Consider the following 9,290-nt stretch of genomic DNA (forward strand, 5'->3'; position numbering starts at 1 on the left):
AAGGAAGTAGCCAATGACCTCTGCGATGTTTGATATCGCAAGTAGCAATGGGAAGTGAGAGAGCGGAGAACGTGCTCTGCTTACGACGGTCATCAGATTGGCGTTCATTGATATGGACAGAGAGGTGAAGAATGCTGAAAATAACATCGCCAGATAACTGAATACGAGTAGATCGAGAAGTAGAGACAGGATGCACACAACTGTCATGGCCAGGAAAATGTCGACTGGTGAAATATGTTGGGCGGCAGCCCCGCTGAAAGCTCGGCCCAAGAACGAGGCGAGGGCTGCTGAGAAGGCGAGATATAATGCGTTTGAAGATGAGATCCCTCGATCCATGGCCCTTGGAATAAGGAAGGCATACCAAGACCCGCTTATCATTGAGAACACACAAGAACATAGCATCACGACATTTTGACATGGATCTTGATAAAATAAGGTCTTTTGCCAAAGCCCGAAGATATGCGACGTAAATGAATACTTCTTAATATCACTAGCGTCTTTGACTTTAGTGCCCCCAAAAGATGCTTTTAAAGCACTAGAGCTGGATGGGTTGCTGGACTTAGCTGACTCTCCAGAGGACGTACGTTCCCGTGCAGTCTCGGCCCCTTGATCCTGCGAAGGGCAACGGCTGTATCCGTTACCTTTCTCCTCTTCCGGCTTAAGGTCAACGTCCAGTGAAAGGACTAACGGCAGGATATTCCCTATAAGGGCACCTACAATGCCTAGTGCGCCTCTCCATCCGTAGACTTTCAGCAGGAAATCGGCCAATAGAGGAATCACCACCATGCCGACGGCATAGCCAGATTTTCCAATGCCATAGTTCGTGCTGAAACGACTTGGTTGTGCGTTGCTCAGTCCGATGATAACAACCGTCGAAATGATACCACTTCCAAGTCCTGAAAACAATGGTTGAAGGGAATTTTTTAGAACAGTTCACCTTGTTTTCACACCTTCGTCATGCAAGAATCATTGATACAGGGGCGTCACCAGCTTTTTTTTCAAGGGGGTGCGTTTTGACAGTAAATGTAAACTGTGAGATTTTTTTTTTTAAACTGATTTATTGGCTCCTGTGTCATCATGTACATTTACACATACTCTATACATAATATTGTACATATGATACATGTGATTGTATACATACACGAATCTTTCGCTATGAAGGACTATACGGGGGTACAATATGTGACGGTGTGAGATCCTCGGCGATGATCCATTCCTCTCCTTCAGTGCGGATACCCCCTCCCACGGTAGGAACATTTTGTAAAAACAAGAGTGTAAAAGTCGCGTTTACAGAGCATAGTGAAAATAGAAATACTCTGAAGGACTATTACGGTGGTCCATTATGTGACGGTGTGAGATCCTCGGCGAGGGAGCGAAGCAACCGAGCGGGAGAGGGTGTAGGAGGGGGATACCCCTCCCACGGAGGGACTTTTTGTAAAAAGAAAAAAAAAGGAGAATTGCATAACAATTAAATGCGAGCGAGCGGAGCGAGCGAGCTTGAAAATTTTGATATTTTACAATCCCAAACTGCGGTTTGTAGCTATATTTCTTCGCTTTGGAAATGAAGGGGGGGGGGGGGCGCATCGGGCGCAACTGCTTACAATTACTAGCAGCAACATGAGCATAATGGCATAACGATTAAATGCGAGCAAGCGGAGCGAGCGAGATTGAAAATTTTGACATTTTATAGTCCCAAAACTGCCGTTTTTAGCTCTATCTTTTCGCTTTGGAGATTAAAGGAGGGGGGGGGGGTGGCGCACCGGACGCAATTGCTCGCAATTACTGGCAGCAACGTCAGGAGAATGGCACAACGATTAAATGTGAGCGACCGAAGCGAGCGAGCTCGAAAATTTTGGCATTTAACAGTTTAAAAAATGCCGTTTTCAGCTACATGTTTTCGCTTTGAAATTTTAAGGGGGGGGGGGGGGTGCGCACCGGGCGCAACTGTTTGCAATTACTGGCAGTTACATCAGGAGAATGGCAAAGCGATTAAATGCGAGCGAGCTTGAAAATGTTGACATTTTCCATTAAAAAAATTACCGTTTGTAGCTATATTTTTTCGCTTTGGAAATTAAGCAGGGCGCACCGGGCGCAATTGCTGGCAATTACTGGCAACAACATCAGGAGAATGGGATAAAGATTCAAATGCGCGCGAGCGGAGCGAGCGACCTTGAAAAATTTGACATTTTACAGTCTAAAAAACTTCCGTTTGTAGCTATATTTCTTCGCTTTGGAAATTAAGGGGGTGCACAAGGCGCAACTGCTGGCAATTACTGGCAGTAACATCAGGAGAATGGCATGAAATTAAATGCGAGCGAGCAGAACGAGTGAGCTTGAAAATTTTGACACAGTCAAAAAACTACCGTTCGTAGCTATATTTTTTCGTTTTCGAAATCAAGGGGGGGGGTGGCGCACCGGGCACAACTGCTGGCAATTACTGGCAGCAACATCAGGATAATGGCATAACGATTATATCGTCTGTATCACTTCAGTCAATCAATTTTCCTTACGTTTTTGTTACCCAAGGTTCCGCAATTATGTGTGTTTTTTTTTCAATTTACTTTGTTTTCATTATGCAACCTTATTCTATGTTACCAAAGAAAGTGAAATGTTTATGTTCTTTTCGAAAAATGAAATAAAGTTTGAGTTGAATTGAATTGATTAAAATGCGAGCGAGCGAGCTTGAAAATTTTGACATTTTACAGTCTAAAAACTGCCTTTTATAGCTATTCCTTTTCGCTTTGGAAATCAAGGAGGGGTGGCGCACCGGGCGCAACTGCTGGCATTATTGAATACTGGCAGCAACATCAGGAGAATGGCAAAGCGTTAAAATACGAGCGAGCGGAGCGAGCGAGCATGAAAATTTTGACATTTCACAGTCCAAAAACTGCCGTTTGTAGCTATGTTTTTTCGCTTTGGAAATTAAGCGGGGGGGGGGGGGGCGGTGCGCCACTGGTAGTCAAAGATGTCGGTTTATGTTCATGATTGGGGGAGGTATGACCAGCGAGGGGGCGTCGAAGTGACCAAGCGGGGGAAGGATGTCCAAAATCTGCACTTTAGAGCATCCCCTAGTTGTTTGTGTTTGTGTGTGTGTGTGTGTGTTTTATACATGGAAAAGTTGGGAAATAGCCCAGGTCAAGTCTTATTATTGGCAATGCAAGGCATTTTATATAGACTACAGTATGTACACAGCAACACTCAGTGATCTAGTTTTGATATAACAAAGTGTAACAAAGTTATTCGGCTACGGGCTTTTTGAACAGTGTTTCACACTATGTGTTGCCTCTTTAATTATGGTTAAGAGAAATCTTAGAGAAAAAAAAAATATCTTGCTCACCTTTCAAAAGCAGTTTACCAACCCTTGAATTACCATTTTGATTTGTTTTTAACCAGCGGATTGGGGGGAGGGAGTACGTGCCCCCCCCCCCCCCCCCCCCCAGTTACGCCACTGATTGGAGACCTATAACGGGGGAGGGTGTGGGCGGGTTATCTCCCTTCCATGCGACGGAGCTTTTGTATTTTCTGAATTGATAATCCGTTGCACAATGAATGAAATACACCTTACGTATACAGTACGGGCGATAGATAGTAAACACGTGATGTATGTATACAGTATCAGTGCTGCCAGAGCCGGGGTGCGATTGTTTATTATTATTGTTTATTGAAAATAAGAAGAAAAATTAAAGAAAAGAACAATTATCTAGCGTCCGGCGTTGACGTCGCTCGCAGACTGGAGCGGTTTTTTTTTTGTTTTTGTTTTTGTTTTTAGGTTCTGAAGGGGGGTGCGTTCGCACCCAGCGCACCCCCCCCCCCCCCCCCCCTGGTGACGCCCATGTGATATATGCCTTTATCCAGGAAATGAGCGTACTTAAAGAAGTTTTACGTAAAATGAAAGCTAAGGTTATTTTTGCAGGGCATCGCAGGAATTACAGTAATGAATAATCAAGAACAGTCACAGATTATACCTGTTCGTGCGATAATGTCAGCAATTTGAAAGTCAGCAAAACCTTTAAATACCATCGCGATGTGTGGAAAGAGATACAAATACCGACCTTTTGACTAAACAAACAAATTCGTTTAAACCAACAGATTTCATTATAATCCCTAGCTTTAGAGATGAATGTTGGATGTGACAACGAACACATCTTGCTCCATAATGTTAACTTTTATAAAGTTATCTGCCGTTTCTTACCTGACAAAGTTACAGAGGCAATGAAAAAGGAGCTACTTGCTGACAGAGAGGAGAAAATAATGCCGATCGACGCGAAAACTGCTCCACAAACCACAAGAACCCTTCGACTGATGTTGTAGTGGTACAGATAAGCGACGACTGGACCTGTATTGTGGGGATCGATTCAGAATTGTTAAAGTGTTCACCCTTAATTCCTCAATTCATAAATTCGACATCATGGTCAAGGTGACGTTCATAATTGGAGTGAAATCAATCAAACGCGATCTATAAGATAGGCATTACCAAAATCAGATCCTAAAGTAGAACATTGTGGAATTTTGTAGTTACTCACGTATGCAACAAACATTGCTATCATTTCGTTTATCAAGTTTCCACTCTCACGATTTATTTGTGTAACATAAATCTATACAGATCAGTGCATAGCTGCAAATATATGAAAAAATCATAAAATAGAATTTGAATAAGTTTTCACAATACAGAATGGATCTAAGTCAGTCCAGAGTACGTAGTATTCATATTGGATAATTATTGTAATGTGAAGGGGAACATCCCCAGAGAAGCAGACGCTTGTGGGGGTAGATCCACAGTAAAGAAGTCAAACACCATCACTCACACACAGAGACACGCACTGCACGCATGCAAGTGCACCTGGACAATCATGCGTGCACGCACACACGCACACACACACACACACACACACACACACACACACACACACAGACACTAAAGCTAGTATGATGATTATGCAAAAAGGAAGAAAGTGCAGCTGCAATATCCTCAAAAATATTATTCTGTTGGCCTAAACACAAATCATTGTGTGTGTGTGTGTGTGAGTGTGCGTGCGCCTGTGTGTTTGTGTGCGTGTTGGTGTATGTGTGAGTGCAAAAGTATATTATAAAGCCTAGAAATTATGAACGTCACTCCAGTAAGGCTAGACGACCAAGTAAATAACTCTTAAAATTTTTCAATCACTGAAAGTGACTTGAAGCGATAGTTCATTTTAGCTAATTTTGATACAATATGTATTGGCAATCTTCAGGCGAAAACATCTGAGACATTGAAACTGGTTTATGTGTACCACTTTGCGGTAGCTGAAGTACGACTTTTCAGTTTTCACAAACAGACACATTGATTTTAAATCAGAGCGTGGCAACATTGATTATGATTATTTAACTGCATAGGTTCTGTGGATTCAAAAAAATATGCGTTTCAACGAATAATTGCTCAATTACCGTACTCAAATTCGCATTCCAAAATACAACTTTAAACTCGATTTACTCAAGATAAGGTTTACCACGCGCGCCAGCCTATTGTGTCATTTTGTTCGTGGTAACGTCGTCGAATTTTACTATGGTTTTCTACATATCACGGGCTATAGCCCTTTTCAAAATTACTCATGCGTTGAAAGAGAAAGAGAGAAAGAAAGAGTGGGAGGGGCGAAAGAAAAAAAAATCTCCTAAAAACAACAACAAAATCAGAGTGAAAAAAAAACATGGCACCCCTGTTTACTGTACAATTCCCTTATTCTACAATTACTTATATTTCACCGGAAATTTTATAGGGAACACATGCTGACCACCTCTTCCCAAACCTTCAGTTATTAATGTGTGTCAATGTGTCACTCAATATAACAATTACATTGCCAACAACATCGCAATCCTCGTATTGTACTAAAGTTAAGACACCAGTGACTCTCTTCTTTCTTTGTTTAAAACGAATATACCAAACCATGTAAAGCATGAGGTTGATAAAGCAGAAACTCCATTCACATTACACACATAGTAGGTAAGTCCACAATCTATTAACGACTTGATCAATTAAATGGCCAGTCTTTTTTAGAGACTCAGTGGTGAATTACACCTATACATCAAGCTGTCCAGGTCAGAGCTGTTTCAGGAAAGCTAAAGATGTCTTTAGGCGCGGTCAGGCTGGCAAAAGATCGAGAAGTTTAAGATCGCGATCTTTAAGATCTCGAAGTTTTGCCAGTGTGACCGCATGACAAAGATCGGGAAGACTTCGCGAACTTAAACTTCGCGATCTATTACCAGTCTGACCGCGCTTTTTTTATATCAAGAGAATGCTTGCAAAATATCCTACGCGTCAAATATGCAATATTTCTCATCGGGACCGATACCTCATACCTGCTAAACCCGATTCTCTAGCAGAATGAAAAAAAAAAAGAATTAGGAACGCGCTGTATTATATTCTCGTCGAAATATAACAAAACTCAGTGGGCCGTTGTTGGGAGTTGGCGAAGAGAGACGTTGCCGAAATTCACTTCCATATCTATGCAAACCTGATCAACCGTTCAGCACTGGATTCAAACGTGGCGTATAAAAGTGCTTGTATTCTTCATGTTCAAGGTTAAAAAAACTGCTAGATATTGTATTCAACCATCTCCCATAACGTTTAACATATTGTGTTTATAGCACATTATATTTTGCCTATGCCAGTGTGTTCAGCCATGGAGCGTGAATAGTATACTGATGTACCCTGTACATTTATCAGGCATCAGGCTGTGTTAAGCAAGTGTATTTGTGTGCTGTGCAGGCCCCTATGTGACGTGCGTGTACTCACATTGTTGTCGAATCTCCTGGTATTTTCTAGCGCTAACAATACATTGCGTCTATGTTCTCTGGATGTTAATCCGACAGTCCCTACAATATTTGTATTTTTTGTATTTCTAAATATTCAATTATTTCACAGTTTTAAATGGTCATAAAACCGTGTGCTCGGATTTACGACAGTTCAACGTTACATCGATGTAAAAAGTTCTCAGATGATCTATCCCGTGAAGATAATTATGTGAAGAAAAAAAAACACATACACAAACATACATACACATAATTTCATGTATCTTTTGCCATGTATAACCTCAGTTTATAATAATTATGATTATAGTCATTATCATCACCGACATTCACTTTGCATGATTAGCATTTTTTTTTCAATTAGTCTTGAGTTAGTCCTTTTGAGAGACAATGATAAGATATGTATACGGACACAGTTACAGACACATTGATGAACTTCAGCCTACATCAGAATATGAGTTTCATAAAAAACGATTCATGAGATCATATTCCATCCAACTCCAACAAATCGTCCCTTTTAACAGCTTTCAACCGTGTCAATTTTAGTTTCTTTTGATGTACAAAGGAGTTATCAAGATCATTACATTTAAGTTTGGATCTTTTTTTTTAAAGCACCTATTATGAAAATGTACGTAATGATTTATTCATATTTTTTTTTCAATCACGGGTTTTTGCAAATGAAAGAATGTAAGTAGAGGTCTTACCTTTCTGCGCCAGGAGTGTCACTTTGCCATAAATATGGCGCTTTAAAATTCTTCATTAGTATTGTTACCATTATTACTGATATAAATGCGCAGTTATACAGTGCATAATTATCATAATTAACTCTGTATGAACTAAAAAAAATGGAATCAATAATGTCTTAAGAGGAAGGCTCTTAGAGCCCTTTTTAACCCGTTCCATACTGAATTCTGAAATCCTCATAGACTTAATACAGTGGCTAGCGGGTTCCAGTAGGAAAAGGGTTAAAAGAATCAAGGGCAGACATTCTCCTAATTGTAAGGGGCAGTTAATTCGAAAGTGTAGTAGGTGATGATGTAAAGGATCCGTATGTTTTCGTGTTAATATGACAGACTGACAAGTTGTTATAAACAAGGAGCAGCGTTGTTTGATGTCAACAACAAACTCTTTATCAAAATGAGAATAAAACATAAGTTGTTCCCAAATAAAAGCCTGCACATAATGAATTCATATGGTCTCGACAAATTTTAGTTCATGATCAAAACAGTGGTATGTTATCAAAACCAAACCTTTGATGTATAAATGTTCTTTTTTATTGAAACTTTTAATTCCAACCTGGACAGGAAAGTGCAGCCTTGTAGAGTCCGAACATGATCCCCGTGTCCATAGCGGTCAGTTCCAGAGTAACACTAATGTCTGGTAGGCAGATTCCGAGGCATTTCAAAACTCCGTTCGCGAAACAAGTTTGCAAAAATAGCGCCAGCACATACTTGATGGTGAGGATATCTTCGTACGACGTCAGCCTCATCACAGTGATTCTTGGACGTTTTACCGGGAAATATCTGACGAGGTCCAAATTCCAATAATACGTCAAGTAGCGTGTAAAAACGAATTATTGTAGTCAGTGAAAGGCGTGCTACGAAAGCAATGCTCAAGTAACTCTCCTAGATCGTGAAATCGTGAGATTCGAAACGAAAAGCTTGCGGGAGACACTGAGCAAACTACCCTGGGGACTTTCCGATAGCTTTAACTTCATCGAGTAAAGACACAACAGCAACAGCAGCAACAACAACATATAACGCAGTACGCTTCAGCAACTAGAAAACGACGATGAATTAGCAGCTGTACCCATGACAGCTCATGAAATACCAATGCAACCTACTGCATTATGTTGACTGACAAAAACCTTGAATTTTGTTTAACTCACGCTAAACTGATTTCTCGGAATGTCCCATTATGTCCATGACTGATGCCCAATGTGTGCTGTTTTGATGCTTACCTCAATATGATAGTGATAGTATCAACGGGTGTGTACAGTTCTGGTCGAGATGAAGATTTAGCTTTTAACATTTTGTGAGATATTCAGAAACCACTCTATGATATATCAAAGAGCATGCAGTTCTAAGGGGTATCAAAAGTTTATTAGATGAAAATATCCAAAAAACGAAGTGAAACAAAGAGATACTAATAAAGTTGGGGCATGTCGCCTTTTATCATTAGCACTTTTTTGGATATCGCAGCCATTTGAAAACCAATTTTCATCAAATAAATGTTGAATCCTTCTTTAAATTACATGCTCTTTCATATTTCATAAGAGGCTTTTCATTATCTCACTTAGGAATGTTTAAAACATGAATACCTACCTCAACCATTTACTATAATAATGGTAACGACTACTTGTATAGCGCACCGCTCGCGGCGCTTTGATTCAGACATTTAACTACACATGACATGATACACAGGAACAGAAAAGTCATTAAACAATACACAGAGATACAGGTGGGGCATGGATAAGGTCGATTATAGTATTTTTTTTTTTCAGTTTT

Source organism: Diadema antillarum, unplaced genomic scaffold (assembly GCF_040938485.1).
Source record: "Diadema antillarum isolate AM-2024a unplaced genomic scaffold, OU_Dant_1.0 seq00000290_RagTag, whole genome shotgun sequence".
NCBI lineage: Eukaryota > Metazoa > Echinodermata > Echinoidea > Diadematoida > Diadematidae > Diadema > Diadema antillarum.